Below are 21212 nucleotides of genomic sequence, written 5' to 3' on the forward strand. Positions count from 1 at the left end.
TAATTGCTTGCAGCTAAAAACGACCATGGCTAATGTCACCGTGGCAGTGTGGACAGACTCGAGAAACAGTCTTGTGACGGTGGAGAGGTTCCAATCTCCTCTCTCTCTCCCCTCTCTCTGAGTGGCCCATGGTTTATGAGGTGTGACAAGAGGCAGACTAGGTCAGTATTAGGGCCATTGTCAGCTACTAAGATCTGGGCCCAAATGCCATGAAGACATCCCAGGGTCTGTCATAGCAGCAGCCTAATGGCCCCTCAACAGCCATGCAGAGGGTAACTAGTTCGATCATGGGCATATGCTGTCTGCCAGAGTAGCCTCATGCACAAATCAACATGGGCAGGAATGTTGCTCAGGCTATTTCAGACCCATGCAATATTTGTAAATTCAACCTGCTTGCTGTGGCATGTTGCAGAGTTAAGCTGTATTCTCCAGTCGATATACTGCTTCTCTGGAGAATGGCGACGATGGTCCAGGCCAGACGCACTGACTGGTTGCACAAGACCCTGTTTGAAATGTGAGGAGGACTGTGTTTGAGAGTTTATTCAGGGAGTGTCTGAATAGTGTGGGTTGTTACTGTATGTATAATGGGCACAATGACTGGGCAGTCTTGATGTGTACACAGAACTATTGCTATCCGATATCTCAGTGGCTATTTATAATTCAGCCATGGTTAAATTGGTTCAATGAGATATCGGATAGCAATAGTTCTGTGTACGTCTTTTATCTACGATTCAGTCAATGTATGAGGCATGAGTAATTTAAATTTCAGCTCTATCGTCTTCCAGCAAAAAACTATTAAATTGATTGATAACTTGGAATGGCCAAACTTTTGTCTTTATCTCTGGCTGTGGAATTTAGTGACATTTTATGTATCGTGTTATCGTAATATACCTTCTTTACCTCGTTTAAGTAGTCCCGTTTGACTTGAGTGATCAGATTTCTTTGGAAAAGGGGATTTAAGGCAAGCTCTGCATAATACAGGCTGAAATGAGTAAGGAGCTCACAGACCAGCTGACTGCACGGATTACACATATCTAATTAACATATCTAATTGAAAATCTTGACTGTTGGGGAGTGCGTCACCCTGAGACACAATGGAGCCCTTTGAAATTGGATTGCCGAATTCTAGTGATTGCTTTGTCATGCAGGATTGGATTCCACTTTAAACTGTGGGGGAAAATACACTGAAAGGTACACGGAGGACTGTACTTAAAAAATTCTCAAGGCTGTTGAACAACAGCTTCATCACTGCATTTATAAGCTCTCTCCACTGGAGCAGGCTGCCACACTTTTATAACCCGACAAAGGTACCTGTTGTCGCACAGTGATTGCAATAATTTAGCATAAATGTAAAAACTAAGGAATAGTGATATTGATTACAATATTGTGGAGCCAGAGACAGCAGTGGGGTCAAACTGTAGAACCCAGTTCCTACATTTGAATATAAAAATAAATATTATCAAACAAAACTATGCTACATTTTATCTCTGGGACCCTCAGGATGACAAATTAGAGCAAGATTACTGAACGTAAGTACATTTTTTACCTTCAGAGGTCAATATATCAAACCAGTTGCCCTGATAAAAGTGTTTTGTTGTTGTGCACTATCCTCAAACAATAGTATTGTATTTTTTTCTCTAATAGCTACTGCAGTTAGATTAACAAGAATTTAAGCTTTATTCCCATATGAGACATGTCTATGTCCCGGAATTGGCTGTCGTTTACAACATCATTCTAGACACATTATCGCATATTGAGCAACAACTGTCCCGGTTTAAGAACACTGATCCCGTAAAGGTTAAACTCTGTGTCTAAACTAATGTTGTGCATATCAGAATGAGCTGAAGTCCTTGAAACAGGCATCAGCCATAGCACTACCCTGGATGCATTGAGACAAGAAACATTTGGAATATTTACGACAGTTTATTGGCCACCAGACGATGTCACTGTTGTTGTCCCCAGGTTCCCCTTGTGTTCAAAGGAACTCAGGCGGAGAGGGTTGAGCAGGTTGTTAACCTGAGAGCAGAGGTCGAAAAAGTCCATCTGAAGTCTGTCTGAGATTAAATGGAATGGAGTAAAATTAGATGGGTTGAGCAAATTCAGCACAAGAATGAACAAGACAATAGTTTTGGTGAGATTGCCTCTATGCGATGTCACTAGAACTATTCCAAACTGTGAAACAAGGATCTTTGGAATAATTCTATCATTGCTGTTCACAGAGATTTGAATTGCAGATGACCGTTACGTGGAAGACTAGTTACTGAACAATTCATCATATATCTACCGCTGCGGAATGACTAAAGAAACACTAGCTGCATACCTCTTCGCCTCTGAACTTGACCGCCTCTGAACTTGACCTATAGCTATAGTCAATCTGCCCTGGGTCCCACCCTATCAATGCCCCTGTAATCCCCTCCGCACTTCCCACAGAGGAATCTGAAGTGAAACTTCATTCAGTCAAAAACAAATTCACAGCTGCTGGCTCATACAGATCATCTTCCACATAGCGATCCTCAGCTTCCATTTTCTTTCATTGTATCATTAAATACAATCTACCCCATACCCATTGCTTCTCTCTCTGTGTTTCTCTCATGAATCGTCTGATGAGATATGAGAATGAGGAGAAAATATTCAATCTTCTCATCTGCAGTGATATAGCATACGGTACATGGGTGTACTATTTTAACATTGTGGTAACTCTTAGCTAATTTCCTTTGTCTTCAATATTCCTTAGCTAATTTCCTTTGCCTACGTTACCAGTATGTTTTATACTTCAAGGTTCTTTTTCACAGCTATTCATCATAACTCAAGTAAAGTATCAATGTATGTCCATTTATTAAGTTCATTTTCATTTCTATCATTCATAGTGTGTGTTGGTGGATAAAGGTAAAACACAGCCTAAGACCAGCCAACCTTTAAAGTTAATTATGGTAGCCTGTATTGTAGTGTGTGTGTGCATGCATGCTCCTATGTGTGTGTGTGTGTGTGTGTGTGGAACATTATCTCTCCACCATCTCCAAACAAACTTTGTTGCTTATTATAATCATACTGCCAAGCTGCCCAACTGAGCTCTCTTCAGATAAACAAGGCGGCGACTGAATAGGCCTATTCAAGCTCAAAGCCTATGTCATAGAAGTGCACACTCGTATTCTAATCAACACTTATGCTATGCAAATCCGATTCAAATTAGCCCAATAGTGAGATATTTCATGTTTTTTTATTTATTTGAATGTTTAATTAGCCTTTCATATTTGTCAAAGTCAAGTCCTCCAATTAAGTGAATAAAAACATCCTAAGTGTCCTTGTCCTTCCTAGCGAAGGGAAAGGACAGCCTTTTTCCCCCCTCATCAATCTACACACACTACCCCATAATGACAAAGCAAAAACAGGTTTTGAGACTCTTTTTGCACATTTATAAAATAAAAAAAGTGGAAATATATTACATTTACATAAGTATTCAGACCTTTTACTCTGTACTTTGTTGAAGCACCTTTCTTTGGGAGCGATTACAGCCTTGCGTCTTCTTGGGTATGACGCTACAAGCTTGGTACGCCTGTATTTAGGGAGTTTCTCCCATTCTTCTTTGCAGATCCTATCGAGCTCTGTCAGGTTGAATGGGGAGCGTTGCTGAACAGCATTTTCAGGTCTCTCCAGAGATGTTCGATTGGGTTCAATTTCGGGTTCTGGCTGGTTCACTCAAGGACATTCAGAGGCCTGTTCCAAAGCCACTCTTGCGTTGTCTTGGCTGTGTGCTTAGGGTTGTTGTCCTGTTGGCAGGTGAGCCTTCGCCCCAGTCTGAGGTCCTGGGTGCTCTGGAGCAGGTTTTTAATCAAGAATCTCTCTGTACTTTGCTCCCTTCATCTTTCCCTCAATCGTGACTAGTCTCCCAGTCCCTGCCGCTGAAAAACATCCCCACAGCATGATGCTGCCACCACCATGCTTCACCATAGGGATGGTGCCAGGTTTCCTCCAGACGTGATGCTTGGAATTCAGGCCAAAGAGTTCAATCTTGGTTTCATCAGACCAGAGAATCTTGTTTATCACTGTCAAATAGTTCTTTAGGTTCCTTTTGGCAAAATCAAAGCAGGCTGTCATGTGCCTTTTACTGAGGATTGGCTTCCGTCTGGCCACTCTACCATAAAGGCTTGATTGGTGGAGCGCTGCAGAGATGGTTGTCCTTCTGGAAGGTTCTCCCATCTCCACAGAGGAACTCTGGAGCTCTGACATTTAAATGCACCAGACAGAAACAGCATGTTTTCAGAATGGTTTGTTTAGAATCCAGATACACCAAGGTCTTTACTTTTCACTGTAAAAACAACACAGACCACATGGAGTCGTTTTTACCCCCACATTTTCATCTGTCTTAGACAACTACTATACTTGTAAAACCAACTTAATCAATCATTTGATTTGTCTGCATTGTGACAGTATATGGTGGCACATTCACATTCAGCCCAGTGGAAATGACAGATATACAGAGGGTACACAATTGCTGTTGAGAAGCTTTCCCCCCTGAGTAACATAATGACACCTTACATTAACTTCCTAAAGACCTTCAACCTCTGACTGACCTGGGGGGAAATCATGTCTTTGATAGAACTAGAATCCAACTCCAAGGGGAAGGTCACAACCAGTCCATCTCCGTCCGTCCGTGTGTCTCTCTCTCTCTCTCTCTCTCTCTCTCTCCTCTCTCTCTCTCTCTCTCTCTCTCTCTCTCTTCTCTCTCTCTCTCTCTCTCTCTAAATATATATAAAGCTTCATCAGTTTTCGAGAGGTGATTTGGGCCAGGCCAATGACCCATGTCGTCATTCATTGAGCTGACTTCTTTACAGGCCCATTGTGCCCGGCACTTCCAATCAGTCAAACAGCGGTGTGGGACAATTCCGTCGCTCGGTTGTATGTGAGCCACTCCCGTGCAGTTAATTTCCTGTTTGTGTTCACTTAGTTTCTTTCCTTTTATAGTAAGCCCTATATACACACTACATCCTTGTACCGCTTGAAGACAGGATTGTGTATAGGATCTCTTTATGATATCATTATATTCCTATCCACATCCAACATCCAACCTACAGTATTTATATATAATATGAAACAGTTTAACATTGGCTTGCTTTCACAGCCAGCTGGAGGTCATGATGAGCTGTTACCAGAGCAAAGAATAGGTAGAACCACATATGGGTTGTTGCTGTTGGTGTATGGACGCTCATCTGTTTTCCCATGGAGGAGTTCAGAGAGAGGTTGTTGCCTTTCCATACTATCCTATTTTAAAGGATTGGTAAACGGAAAACCTGGGTTTAGAATAACACAAATTAAATCTTGGTTCCATTTGAGAATGAGTGTGCGGATCATTTACATCCTCCCATGATCCCCCACAACCACTTTCTGGGTTGTCTGAGATTTCAGGGGAGCCTCCTTGAAAGACTAAACGAAAAGAAAATCTCTACTGTACGTGTCACATCTGACAGTTACTTTTCCCTGTCCTTTTCCCTACATGTTTTACATGTTTAAAGATAATGCTTCGGTATTATTTTTGTTGATCTCTTAAGGTAGTCTTTCTGTTGTTGAAGGAATGCCAAGTGAAGGTACTGCATTATTGGATGTACCTCTCCAATCTCCTTGTTCCATTCTTGTTATTCATTGTCAGCTTGAGGTGGCTTGTATTCAGCTCATTGTGAGAGTATACTGTAATTCTGAGCACTACTGCTTGAAAAAGGTATTATTGGAAATAATTCGTCCATGTGAAAACCAACCAAATGTAATATTCATCATGTTAAGTTTGGCATCTTTTCCAGTTGATTTATTCATTTTCTATAGCATCGCTATTTAGAATGTGAACACGTACACTAGTCTAACAATGGGTAATTAATTATAAGACAGGATATGGCAGCTGGCGGCTTGTTAATGAAATTAAAAATGCTTCTGTAACTATCTAATTACCAATACAGTAGGTCTATGGAGAATATGTTTCAAAGCATTGTGATATACTGGTCTGCTGCCTGTGTGGTTCTGAGCAACACACACATCTAGTCACGACCTGTAATGGAGGCGTGTTGGTGGCAGGGAAGTCAGGCGCTGGAGAACGAACTTGGTATAAATGGAGTCGTTTAATAAGTGCTCACAAAACTCCACAAACCAAAATAATAAAAGTGGGTACCAAACCCGTCGCGCACCAGAACATAACTTGCACATCACATACAAACAAACAATCACCGACAAGGACATGAGGGGAAACAGAGGGTTAAATACACAACATGTAATTGATGAGATTGGAACCAGGTGTGATGTAAGACAAGACAAAACCAATGGAAAATGAAAAATGGATCAGCGATGGCTAGAAGGTCGGTGACGTCGACCGCAGAACACCGCCCGAACAAGGAGAGGGACCGACTTCGGAGGAAGTCGTGACACAACTTTGTACACTCACTGCACTGTCAGTGGCAGTAGCCTCCCCACGCGAGTCAATTTGAATTGGTAATGTACAGTTATACTGTAGCAACCATCTCTTAGTAGCAGAACCTTATTCTGTGAATGTCTTAGTTTGGAGATGGTCTGAGAATCATCTCTCTTTCCTCGTCTTGCTAATTAGAGAAGTAGATGCACCACGGTATGGATTCTACCCAAACCCCAGGACACAGCACTTACACACAATCCAATTCTCCAAGGGCTAGTACTTCTACATTCATTTACCCTACCATATATCTAAAGTGAATAGGAATAAGTGTGCCCTTCCTTGCCTGGTGTGTATTATGCATAACAAGAGGATAAAATCCATATGTATCGTACTCAGCAAGGGGAATCTCCTCATTGTGGCTAATTTCAGAAGGCATCTAGGGGTTCCTCTCCTGGGTGAGAGAGAGAGACTGAGACTAGGCGGGATTCCACAAAGCCACAGCTACCAAGGCACCATGTGCCGGTCTGTGTACATGTTAGTATACATAACTGTCCACACTGAGAATAATTGGTCCCGAAGAAATAAGGTTTAGATCGAGGCATTAATTAAACATAAGCCTCCACATCGTACAGACCTCAAATCCTAGAAATGTTCCCCAATATTCATATTTTGCTGCACTTATCTGAGGGGGGGTCCTGTGCTAATGCAAGCAGGTGTTCTCAGCGTTCTCCGAAGTAATTAGTTCCTTACAGTAAACACACAATCAGAATGTTTTGTATTTGTTTCTCACATCTCTTGGCGACGTGATTTCAATTTGTGACTCTTTAGACACTTATGTCTATGATGTTTAAATACTGATTGGAGATACAGAGTAAACCACTTAGGAGTCTTCATCTGACTGACAGTAGATCATGGAAGGTCTCTGACATGTGGCTGTTAGGTTGTTAAGGCTTCAAACTGCTGGAATTAGAAGCCTTGTTATTGACTGACACAGACACTGCTCACAAACATACAATGAATCACTGCTCACAAAAGGATTCAATGACTGTCAAGGATTTTGAATAAATGTTTTGGTGGATCAATATTACCAGTTCGAGGAGGTAAATGGTTTATGATTGAAACGTACTGTGGCACAGTCAGTGTATTGTGTTCCTCTTTATTGATGCTGCAATGCATTGTGTACTGACAAATACCAGAAGTAATATATTTTTATGACCAAAGTGTAGAGTATGAACATTAAAAAACATTATGATTGAAATGAGTCTCCCTCTGCGCATTTTGTGTCACATTATTATGAATGATTCGGGAGACAGGCGCAGGAATGCGTAATAGTTTTTTTTTATTAAGCCCCAAATTACGGCGACGAAGACCAAACAAACACGTAACAAAAACACAGGGTTGAAACCCAAACAAAAGTGCAAGGAGAACCTTGAATAAATGACACTAGCACACAATGATTATCACACGGGACGAGACCCGTAATCATCTGCGCAATCCACAAGGGCACGAACGCCCAAAACACAGAGCACAGGTACTCACACGACCAACGGACATTGGAACAATAATCGACAGGACCATGGTAAACCAAGGACACACTTATACAATTACTAATCACTGGGAATAGGGGCCAGGTGTGCGTAATGAAAGTTCCGGAGGGATCCGTGACATTTTGTTCTTCAAACAGCAATCTTTTCTTTAGTATCTTGTTCACTGCTGTAGCCAACAGACATTATTTTCTTCATTTTATTATTCTTTTTTTTTGTCTGTTAAAAAAAAGTTGGATCTAAAGATGTAAGTCTGCCTTCTCAGTCTCTGTCTCTCTTGTTCCTCTGCCAGGGCTGAGTGTTCCTCTTCAGGCTGGGCTCCCTAGTTCCCATATAATTCCATAGCTAGTTTTTTTATTCGTATGCTTCTCCTGTTGAGCAGTCATGCGAAAATGAAATAACATGAGGTGTAGAGTATCAGTTCTCAGTTGCCAATTCCCGAGATGGAGTTTCATTCATGTACATAATCCGTTCCAGAATCCATTTCAAAACCTTTTAGTATTATGATTATGATCTTCCACTGATAGAGGGCAATTGTATTGATCGATTTTTTTAATAACGTCATGTTAGCCAATGCAATGTCAATAAAGTAAAGTGATATGACATCGTTTTTAAATGGTAACCATTCTTATTCCACAGTATATCTTTCAGGAACAGCTACATTTGAAAATAACCCTAATTTGCCTCATAGTGAGTGTGGAAATTGAGCCAAGAAAATGTTATAAAGTAGCTACCTTCTTTATGAAGTTTAGGCACATTATTGAATTAGATTTAATACTACACCCACCACCTTCTTTTCCTTTGGGTTGTTATTCCGTATACTGTTATAAGTGAGAAGTCTCAATCTTGCAAATCACAGGATGCTCTCTTCCTTTTAGAAGTCCATATCAGAAGACATTGACTTCCTTCCTGTCAGAGAACAAAGACAATGGGATGATTGAATAAAATGGCTAAGATCTGATCATTTCTAACACCTTATCAATTTACAGGCAACAGCACTTTATTTGTCAGTGAGGAAAAAGGTGTAAGTGGTGATATTACAGAGAGAGACTTCTAATAATGTTCCCTCTATCTTTCACCTCAATACATAACACAATGGATTGAGGGACGTGATGCCCTCTAATTCCATATAAATTGCACTTGTTACAGCAGCGCAGGTTGTTTGGCTAACGTACAGTAAGGTTGTTCATCAATTGTGGGGATGGAAATCTGTGTTTCTAGAACATGAGTATGTTTCACTACTGGCTGTGCATCTTACCACGGCACATACTGTAAACTAAATCAACAAGACACTACCAAACATTAAACTGGATGGGGCAAGCGGTATAGAGAGCCAGGACAACCGTTTTAATAGGAGGAACCATGTTTATAGCAATGGGACTTTGAACTTTGGGCATATGCTTGGGGTATTCTCTAAGGTTTTCTTGTTAGAACTCAAAACGTCTATTCCACTAGAACGATTGCCTAATTCCACTCGACTGGGGAATATAGTGAACATAGGCTTTGCTGTAAGGGAAAGGCTGCTTGAGAGCTGTCCAGGGTCCTGACTTCTCTAGCCTCTGACTTCTGGTGGTGCTGAACATACAGCTTGACTTCTCTGGATGTTGATCGACTCCTTCTACATATACAGAATCTGGACTAAGGTGGGGCCTAGCAGTGGGTCAAGGAGAGACTGTTATAGTGGTAAAATACAGCAGACTAAACTATCATAATGGGTCAATAGCATAGGGAGCAGAAGAGGAAGTCCTGTCCTGGTTTAGCTTAGCCAGATATCCATTCTACACCCTATCAATGTTTTGCAGTTGGCTTATTTAAGGAATCCATAGATAGGAAGGTCTTGATTTTGCCATTTTGTAATCAAGTTGACGATTATCTGTCAAATAGATGAGTCATTCTATCGTCCATTGTCATAACATTTAAAAACATGTTTTACTAAACAACACAAATAGTGTTATTTCATTGCTAATTAATACGGCAATAAGATTTTTTTTTAAATCTGTACTGTCGATGCTATTCTTTGCATGTATTAGCCAGGGGGCAAAACATCTATTGGCTTTAGAATTGATAGTTGGCTAAGCTCACACCCGGACGGGACTTCTTCTGTTCCCTATTTTCACCTGATTCAAGCAGTATGCTACTTCTGATACAATTATTATCTACAGTGCATTCGGAAAGTATTCATACCCTTTGACTTTTTCCACATTTTGTTACGTTACAGCCTTATTCTAAAATGGATTAAATAAAATAAAAATTAATCAATCTACACACATACAATACCCCATAATAATAAAGCAAAAACAGTTTTTTAAATTTATTTTTAGGAACAAAAAAAAAGATACATTATTTACATAATTGTTTAAACCATTTGCTATGAGACTCAAAATTGAGCTCAGGTACATCCTGTTTCCATTGATCATCCTTGAGATGTTTTTACAACTGGATTGGAGTCCTCCTGAAAATGATCCGACTTAATTGCCACTTCCTATATTCCAATAATGTCTCTGTGTTTGGTTGTAGGCAGGATGTGGTCTGGGTTCTTCTGAGGTGTTCTGGGCTGGGGAATGATGTAAATACTGTGCTGTAGCCACAGGGAGAGAGGGCGAGAAGGGAGCAGAGACAGGGCTGAGTTGGGTCTGGAATAAAAGACAAAAGAGTGAAATTGCAGCAATACACCGTTATACTTTATACCCCCGCACCACTTCGCATTCAGCCTCTTTAATGTTCGCAACACTCCACTTCTCAGAGCCCCATCCCAGGAAAATTGCAATTAGCTCTGTGTTCCCTGTACAAGCCTTCTGGTGCCTGTGATCCTCAGGTACATTGAAGTGAAACACGTTTTGCTAACCGTAAACGTGGTGTCTGTTGGTGGGGCTTCTCTCCTCATCCCTCCAGGTCAATGTACTCAAAGGAGCCAGACTTTTTAAACTCTCTTCAATACCTCTAGTGGGCACAGGAGAAGGATCTGTCCACATTTGAAATGAAAACTGCTGTACACTGTCTTAGGCTATATGCCCCCAGACCTTTGTAATATATGACAGGGTCGACTGCATTTAGTTCTGTTACTAACACATTTTATTGTTAGCACTTTGCATTTATCTGACATTTCCTTCACAAAGTGAAAGCATGTGCGCCGTATGGGGGGGCGGAGCATACATTAATACGTCTATATTATAAAAATGTTTAATGAAATTATTTATTTTCTCCATGAGTCCATCTTCTGGCAGTTCGTGCGTCTTTTTGTTGTTGATTTACGTGATGCGTTTCTAATCATCATCCATACAAAATCCCTTTCTAAGTGTAAACTCTTTAATTAGATTTCAGTATCATCATAACCAATAAGCTTTCAGGAAGACCAGCTGTAGCTCTCTACACTACGGAGTACTCCTATTGCAATCAGAATCACAATAACTATCATTCAGTTTGGAATCCACATACTTTATTCTCTTACCAGGCAAACTGACGTATGCATCACGGCTGAATTTGGAAAGTATTCAGATCCCTTCCCATTTCCACATTTTGTTACGTTACAGCCTTATTCTAATATGGATTAAATAAGCCCCCCCTCATCAATCTACACACAATACCCCATAATGACAAAGCGAGAACAAGTTTTTAGAAACTTTTTGCAAATGTATTAAAAATAAAATAATGAAATAACTTATTTACGTAAGTATTCAGACCCTTTGCTATGAGACTTGAAATTGAGCTCAGGTGCATCCTGTTTCTATCGATCATCCTTGAGATGTTTTTACAACTTGATTGGTGTCCACCTGTGGTAAATTCAATTGATTGGACATGATTTGGAAAAGCACACACCTTTCTATATAAGGTCCCAAAGTGCATATCAGAGCAAAAACCAAAGCATGAGGTCGAAGGAATTGTCCGTAGAGCTCATAGACAGGATTGTGTCGAAGCACAGATCTGGGGAAGGGTACCAAAAATGTCTGCAGCATTGAAGGTCCACAAGAACACAGTGACCTCCATTATTCTTAAATGGAACAACCAAGTCTTCCTAGAGCTGGCCGCCCGGCCAAACTGAGCAATTGGGGGAGAAACGCCTTGGTCAGGGAGGTGACCAAGAGCCCGATGGTCACTCTGAAAGAGCTCCAGAGTTCCTCTGTGGAGATGGGAAAACATTCCAGAAGGACAACCATCTGTGCAGCACTCCACCAATCAGGCCTTTATGGTAGAGTGGCCAGACGGAAGCCACTCCTCAGTAAAAGGCACATGACAGCCATCTTGGAGTTTGCCAAAAGTCACCTCAGGGACTCTCAGTCCATGAGAAACAAGATTCTCTGGTCTGATGAAACCAAGATTGAACTCTTTGGCCTGAATGCCAAGCGTCACGTCTGGAGGAAACCTGTCACCATCTCTACGGTGAAGCATGGTGGTGGCAGCATCATGCTTTGGGGATGTTTTTCAACAGCAGGGACTAGGAGACTATTCTAGATCGAGAGAAAGATGAACGGAGCAAAGTACAGAGAGATTCTTGATGAAAATCTGCTCCAGAGCACTCAGGACCTCAGACCCGATCGAAGGTTCACCTTTCAACAGGACATCGACCCTAAGCACACAGCCAAGACAACGCAGGAGTGGCTTCGGGACAAGTTTCTGAATGTCCTTGAGTGGCCCAGCCAGAGCCTGAACTTGAACCCGATCGAAGATCTCTGGAGAGACCTGAAAATAGCTGTGCAGCGATGCTCCCCATCTAACCTTACAGAGCTTGAGAGGATCTGCAGAGAAGAATGGGAGAAACTCTCCAAGCTTGTAGCGTCATACCCAAGAAGACGCGAGGCTGTAATCGCTGCCAATTGTGCTTCAACAAAGTACTGAGTAAGGGTCAAAATAAAAATTGTCAAGGACTTCAGCCACCCTAGTCATAGACTGTTCTCTCTGCTACCGCACGGCAAGCGGTACCGGAGCACCAAGTCTAGGTCCAAGAGGCTTCTAAACAGCTTCTATCCCCAAGCCATAAGACTCCTGAACATCTAATCAAATGTCTACCCAGACTATTTGCATTGCCCTCCCCCCACCCTGCTCTTCTATGCTTCTGCTACTCTCTGTTATTATCTATGCATAGTCACTTTAATAACTCTACCTACATGTACATATTTCCTCAATTACCTCGACTAACCGGTACCCCCGCACATTGAGTCTTTACCTGTACCCCCTGTATATCGCCTCGCTATTGTTATTTTACTGCTGCTCTTTAATTATTTGTTACTTGTATTTGTAACTTTTTTTTAGGTATTTTCTTAAAACTGCATTGTTGGTTAAGGGCTTGTAAGTAAGCATTTCACTGTAAGGTGTTGTATTTGGCGAATGTGACAAATAAAATTAGATTTGAAAACTTAGGTAAATGTGATATTTCAGTTGTTATTTTTCATAAATTTGCAAAATGTTCTAAAAACCAATTTTTTCTTTGTCATTACGGGGTATTGTGTGTAGATTGATGAGTGGGGGGAAAAAAAACAATTTTATCAATTTTAGAATAAGGCTGTGAAGTCAAGGGGTCTGAATACTTTCTGAATGCACTCTATCATCCTCTGCAGATCAAGACAGGTTTCCCTAGTAGCCATTGGCAACTGATATACATTAATAGCCACAGTGTCTAGTGACTATTATACAACGTGTTGGTCTAATCCTGAATGCTGATTGGTTAAAACCGCATTCCAGCCGGTGTCTATTCCACAAGTTACCACCAGCTAAATCTATGATGTTAAAACATCTGACTGAACAGACCAGATATATTTTAATAGCCATAGTGTCTATTGACTACTGTATCCCAATAGGCACATATTGACGAGGAACACTAAGGAAAAACACCCTGGTTTCAGGACACTCCATATGAGGTCACACAGGAAACATCCTCCATAAGACATGACAGAATCAGAGCAGTGTGTTTCCAATACGAGCATGACTGATCTAGAGACACAGCAGTTCAGAATGTGGGCTTGCATTCTCTCTCTCTCTCTCTCTCTCCTCTCTCCTCTCAATCACTCTCCTCTCTCCTCTCAATCACTCTCTAACTATCTTTCACTCTCGGTTACTCTCTCTCTCTCTGATGAGGGGATGAGGCCCAATCTGGAGGAAACTAAAGTGTTCCAGTCCAGTGTCCAACCCCTGAAGACAGCGGTGTATCAATACATCCTGGCAATGATGAATTACCTGTCCTAATGCATCCCACTCTCACAGTCAAATGCATCTCCAAACTCCAACCAACCCTGGGATTATGGTTTCACAGAAATACAAATGTTTTCTGTCACAAAAGCTTTGTCTAATTGCGGGTTTAAACATAATTAAATCAAAAGGATTTCAAAAGCAGGGGAATGAGGGTTTTGACAAAGCTTGGCTATAGGCTACAGACACAATGCTAGCAACTGTGAAATTATTAGAGAAAAACATGCTACACATCCCACATGACATTTCTATGGTAAAATGGATGGCTGCTAGAATGTAGGAATTCACACTCGAAGAACCTTACACATCTCTCATGTCATTGCTACAGCTGCTTTTTTGCTAGTAGCAAGCCCATCCACATGTCTGTTATGATTGATGGGTTTTACACCGAGGACTTAGTGTTGCTTTTGGTTTAGAGTTAGAGTTAAAAGTCACACTCCTGAATCTTATGTTTATATTCCTCTTTCAGATCTAGATTCCAATATCTTTATGGTATCACTTCTAATGTGTGTTTAAGACATTCGTTATTTAAAAAGACTGTTTTAAGGAGCCATGAGCCATTACAAAAGCTGATATAACACGCCTTGTAACACGCCAAGATAACCTGAACATTATCTTACACTGCATGCACACCCCGTTGAGCAGACTGCATATGCTTTCTCAATCAGATACCAAGTCGACTCATGAATTGTTCATGAAAACATATATGCTAGACCAGGGATCATTTACATTGAATTCACAAGACATGTTCTTTGAATCTATATTCTGCCTCAAAGAGAAATGTGCCATTTCTTTGGTCATGTACAGTACCAGTCAAAAGTTTGGACACACCTGCTCATTCAAGGGTTTTTCTTTATTTTTACTATTTCCTACATTGCAGAATAAAAGTGAAGACATCAAAACTATGAAATAACACATATGGAATCATTTTGTAACAAAAAAGTGTTAAACAAAGTTGCCAACCTTTGCATTGATGACAGCTTTGCACACTCTTAGCATTCTCTCAACCAGATTCATGAGGTAGTCACCTGGTATGCCTGTCAATTAACAGGTGTGCCTTCTTAAAAGTTAAAATTGTGGAATTTCTTTCCTTCCTTATGCATTTGAGCCAATTAGTTGTGTTGTGACAAGGTAGGGGTGGTATATAGAAGATATCCCTATTTGGTAAAAGATCAAGTCCATATTATGGCAAGAAAAGCTCAAATAAGCAAAAAGAAATTACAGTCCATCATTATTTTAAGACATGAAGGTCAGTCAATGCGGAAAATTTCAAGGACTTTGAACATTTATTCAAGTGCAGTCGCAAAAACCATGAAGCGCTATGATGGAGCTGGCTCTCATGAGGACCGCCACAGGAATGGAAGACCCATAATTACCTCTTCTACAGAGGATAAGTTCATTAGAGTTAACTGCAGCCTGATTGCAGCCCAAATAAATGCTTCACAGAGTTCAAGTAACAGACACATCTCAACATCAACAGTTCAGAGGAGACTGTGTGAATCAGGCCTTCATGGTCGAATTTCTGTAAAGAAACCACTACTAAAGGACACCAATTAGAAGAAGAGACTTTCTTCGGCCAAGAAACACGAGCAAAGGACATTAAACCAGTGGGAATCTGTCCTTTAGTCTGATGAGTCCAAATTTGGGATTTTTGGTTCCAAACACTGAGTCTTTGTGAAACGCAGAGTAGGTGAACGGATGATGTCTGCATGTGTGATTCCCACCGTGAAGCATGGAGGAGGAGGTGTGATGGTGTGGGGGTGCTTTGCTGGTGACACTGTCAGTGCTCTATTTAGAATTCAAGGCACACTTAACCAGCATTGCTACCACAGCATTCTGCAGCGATATGCCATCCCATCTGGTTTGCGGGACTATATTTTGTTTTCAACAGGACAATGATCCAACACACCTCCAGCCTGTAAGGGCTATTTGACCAAGAAGGAGAGCTGCCATCGAGGCAAAGGGTGGCTACTTTGAAGAATATAAAATGTATTTTGATTTGTTTAACACTTTTTTGGTAACTACATGATTCCATATGTGCTATTTCATTGTGTTGATGTCTTCACTATTATTCTACAATGTAGAAAATAGTAACATTTAAGAAAAACACTTGAATGAGTAGGTGTGTCCAAACTTTTAACTGGTACTATATATGTCCCCCACCACTTCTAATACCAAAGTTGCACCCCTGTTGGGTACTATAGAACAATATGGATGCCCTGGCCCCTGGGTGCCACTAGCCTGATCCCAGATCTGTTTGTGCTATTATATCAACTCTTTGTCATGCCAAACATGGGTGCCAGTCTGATAGCACAAACAGATATAGGACCGGGCTAATGGCACCCTCAGTATCTATATTGTTCAGTAGTACCTAACATTAGTGTGATACATTTGGTGTTGTGTACAGCATCCAAACTTGGTATGACAAGGAGTGGATTGATGGCACAAACAGACAGGTACCCAGGCTAGGGTGCCATTTCATGTCAATTCTAACCTAAATATCTGTTTCCTGCAGTATAATATGGTAGCAAGCTGTGTAATCCATGATGGCGCCGGAGGGGAGGCTGTTAACCAACCATGCTATTTTTTATTTTTTTGGCGTTGTAGGTAAATTGTTTTGTACATAATGTTGCTGCTACCGTCTCTTATGACCGAAAAGAGCTTCTGGACATCAGAACTGCGATTGTTCACCTCAAACTGGACAAAGAGTTCTTCTTCAATGAGTCATACGGGAGGGATGTAATACAGACACCCGATCAGGCCCAGATCCACGTTATTCGCTGGAAAAGGAAACGGAGGTTTCGCGGAAAGAGATCAGAGTGCCTTGTAAGGATCAGGCAACGAGTTGCTAATTTGCCCTTGCCTTCTGTCCTGCTAGCTAACGTTCAATCGATGGAAAATAAATGGGACGAACTGAAAGCACGTTTATCCTACCAACGAGACATTAAAAACTGTAATATCTTGTGTTTCAACAACGTCATTAAGAACATACAGCTGTAATACAAACATGTTTCAAGCAGACCACCATAGTCCCTGTGCCCAAGAACACTATGGTAACCTGCCTAAATGACTACCGACCCGTAGCACTCATGTCTGTAGCCATGAAATGCTTTGAAAGGCTGGTCATGGCTCATATCAACATCATTATCCCAGAAACCCTAGACCCACTCCAATTTGCATACCACACCAACAGATCCACAGATGATGCAATCTCTATTCCACTCCACACTGCCCTTTCACACCTGGACAAAAGAATGTGAGAATGCTATTCATTGAATAGCTCAGCGTTCAACACCATAGTGCCCTCAAAGCTCATCACTAAGCTAAGGACCCTGGGACTAAACACCTCCCTCTGCAACTGGATCCTGGACTTCTTGACTGGCCGCCCCCAGGTGGTAAGGGAAGGTAACAACACATCCGCCACGCTGATCCTCAACACGGGGGCCCCTCAGTGGTGCGTGCTCAGTCCCCTCCTGTACTCCCTGTTCACTCATGACTGCATGGCCAGGCATGACTCCAACACCTTCATTAAGTTTGCTGATGACACCGCAGTGGTGGGCCTGATCACCGACAACAACGAGACAGCCTATAGGGGGGAGGTCAGAGACCTGACCGTGTGGTGCAAGGACAACAACCTCTCCCTCAACGTGATCAAGACAAAGGAGATGATTGTGGACTACAGGAAAAGGAGGACCAAGCATGCCCCCATTCTCATTGAGGGGGCTGTTGAGCAGGTTGAGAGCTTCGAATTCCTTGGTGTCCACATCACCAACAAATGAACATGGTCCAAGCACACCAAGACAGTCGTGAAGAGGGTCCGACAATTCCTATTCCCCCTCAGGAGACTGAAAAGTTTTGACATGGGTCCTCAGTTCCTCGAAAGGTTTTACATCTACACCATCGAGAGCATCCTGACAGGTTGCATCACTGCCAGATATGGCAACTGCTCGGCCTCTGACCGCAAGGCACTAGAGAGGGTAGTGCGTACGGCCCAGTACATCACCGGGGCCAAGCTTCCTGCCATCCAGGACCTCTATACCAGGCGGTGTCAGAGGAAGGCCCTAAAAATAGTCAAAAGACTCCAGCCACCCTAGTCATAGACTGTTCTCTCTACTACCGCACGGCAAGCGGTACCGAAGTGCCAAGTCTAGGTCCAAGAGGCTCCTAAATAGCTTCTACCCCAAGCCATAAGACTCCTTAACAGCTAATCAAATGGTTACCCAGACTATTTGCATTAACCAATATACTATACGGTAAAGTGGGAGTTGAGACACTACAGTCGTGGCCAAAAGTTTTGAGAATGACACAAATATTAATTTCCACAAAGTTTGCTGCTTCAGTTGTCTTTAGATATTTTTGTCAAATGTTACTATGGAATACTGAAGTATAATTACAAGCATTTCATAAGTGTCAAAGTCTTTTATTGACAATTACATGAAGTTGATGCAAAGAGTCAATATTTGCAGTGTTGACCCTTCTTTTTCAAGACCTCTGCAATCCGCCCTGGCATGCTGTCAATTAACTTCTGGGCCACATCCTGACTGATGGCAGCCCATTCTTGCATAATCAATGCTTGGAGTTTGTCAGAATTTGTGGGGTTCTGTTTGTCCACCCGCCTCTTGAGGATTGACCACAAGTTCTCAATGGGATTAAGGTCTGGGGAGTTTCCTGGCCATGGACCCCAAATATCGATGTTTTGTTCCCCGAGCCACTTAGTTATCACTTTTGCCTTATGGGAAGGTGCTCCATCATGCTGGAAAAGGTATTGTTCGTCACCAAACTGTTCCTGGATGGTTGGGAGAAGTTGCTCTCGGAGGATGTGTTGGTACCATTCTTTATTCATGGCTGTGTTCTTAGGCAAAATTGTGAGTGAGCCCACTCCCTTGGCTGAGAAACAATCTCACACATGAATGGTCTCAGGATGCTTTACTGTTGGCATGACACAGGACTGATGGTAGCCCTCACCTTGTCTTCTCCGGACAAGCTTTTTTCCGGATGCCCCAAACAATCGGAAAGGGGATTCATCAGAGAAAATAACTTTACCCCAGTCCACAGCAGTCCAATCCCAGTACCTTTTGCAGAATATCAGTCTGTCCCTGATGTTTTTCCTGGAGAGAAGTTGCTTCTTTGCTGCCATTCTTGACACCAGGCCATCCTCCAAAAATCTTCGCCTCACTGTCCGTGCAGATGCACTCACACCTGCCTGCTGCCATTCCTGAGCAAGCTCTGTACTGGTGGTGCCCCAATACCACAGCTGAATCAACTTTAGGAGACAGTCCTGGCGCTTGTTGGACTTTCTTGGGCGCCCTGAAGCCTTCTTCACAAGAATTGAACCGCTCTCCTTGAAGTTCTTGATGATCCGATAAATGGTTGATTTAGGTGCAATTTTACTGGCAGCAATATCCTTGCCTGTGAAGCCCTTTTTGTGCAAAGCAATGATGACGGCACGTGTTTCCTTGCAGGTAACCATGGTTGACAGAGGAAGAACAATGATTCCAAGCACCACCCTCCTTTTGAAGCTTCCAGTCTGTTATTTGAACTCAATCAGCAAGACAGAGTGATCTCCAGCCTAGTCCTCGCCAACACTCACACCTGTCTTAACGAGAGAATCACTGACATGATGTCAGCTGGTCCTTTTGTGGCAGGGCTGAAATGCAGTGGAAATGTTTTTTTGGGATTCAGTTAATTTGCATGGTAAAGAGGGCCTTTGTAATTAATTGCAATTCATCTGATCACTCTTCATAACATTCTGGAGTATATGCAAATTGCCATCATACAAACTGAAGCAGCAGACTTTGTGAAAATGTATATTTGTGTCATTCTCCAAATGTTTGGCCACGACTGTATATAGAGATTGGCAGAGGACAATCTAAATTAAGACTGAATCAGTCATTCAGTCAATGACTGTAACAATCCCACTCTACCCGGTCTCATACAGTAATGATATGAATTTAGCTCCAGCCCAAAGGGCCTTTTAATAAAACATACACATTAGAATTGGAATTACCGTCAGATATTCACCAGACTGAATTACGATTGGATGCTCCTGTCTCATTTATTTATCTGTGGTCACCTTAGCTTCTGAATGCTGTTTTCAATCAAAATACTATCAGGGGTAAGTACTGTACTGTATGTGTCGTGGCTAAATGTTGTCAATATTCTAATTGTGATCCATAACCTGTCAGAAAGAGTGTTCTGACATTACGGTAATTGGGGGGAACATTTAGTAACGTAGATTTGGATAGAATAACTGGATAGAATAATTTGTTCCCCAATTTAATTCATTCATTGGGGCCTTTCATTCATTTGGAGTTCATACAATTTTTGCTTTAGACTCAAAACGTAAGTGTTGGCCAGAAATACCTTCAACACACACGCACGCACGCACACACACAGCAGATGTACAGAGCAAACTCATTTAGTAGCAAAAGTAGCAAAACTCAAACAGGCTAGAAACGGCCTGGATGTTACTTCTTTACAGTAACTGACAGTTAAATTTACTTGGCCTTTTCCAAATATTAATGATATGAGGATTACAGGCCTGTCAGAGGCACTATCCCAGTCCTCGGAAGAACAATGTCTTTGAAAGAGACTCAGACGACTTACATGAGTCTCTTCCTCATTGCTCTCTGAAGGGGTGTCTGTGGGAAAGATTTAGCCTGATCACAGTAGACTTCTATGTTCAGTGCCACTAGTCATGACAGAAGCAATGTGCTTTCAATGTGCAGAAATCCAGTGGCTTGTTTTTCCATATATCTTTCAAAAAGTACTGAATACTCAACTCAAACATAGTTCATCATGACTATTGATTTATTCTAGACTAACATGTAGTGCTCGACTGACTCCACGTTAATGTGTTTTTCCTTAATGGCTAACTTGATGGAATTTTCTTCATGCAGTTTCAGGCTATCCGTATCCTGATGATTGAAGTAGGCCGTGAAGCAATCCCTGCTGAAGGCAATTATCATACGGAAAAACATACTGTAATTTGTCATTACTCGAAGATGAATATTTGGGGCGGCCAACCTGAAAGATCTCAGAGAAGCATAGTCAGTGAAAAAGTCTTCAAATAAATGGTCTTTAAGAAAAAAGCCCTT

General features: G+C 41.7%; 1 protein-coding gene across 2 annotated transcripts in view; it reads left to right on the forward strand.

Moving 5' to 3' along the window:
* LOC106580806 (limbic system-associated membrane protein) overlaps window positions 1-21212 on the forward strand; it is a 1288197-nt gene that overhangs the window by 503768 nt on the left and 763217 nt on the right. The window lies entirely within an intron of this gene.

Source organism: Salmo salar, chromosome ssa20, assembly GCF_905237065.1.
Source record: "Salmo salar chromosome ssa20, Ssal_v3.1, whole genome shotgun sequence".
Lineage (NCBI taxonomy): Eukaryota > Metazoa > Chordata > Actinopteri > Salmoniformes > Salmonidae > Salmo > Salmo salar.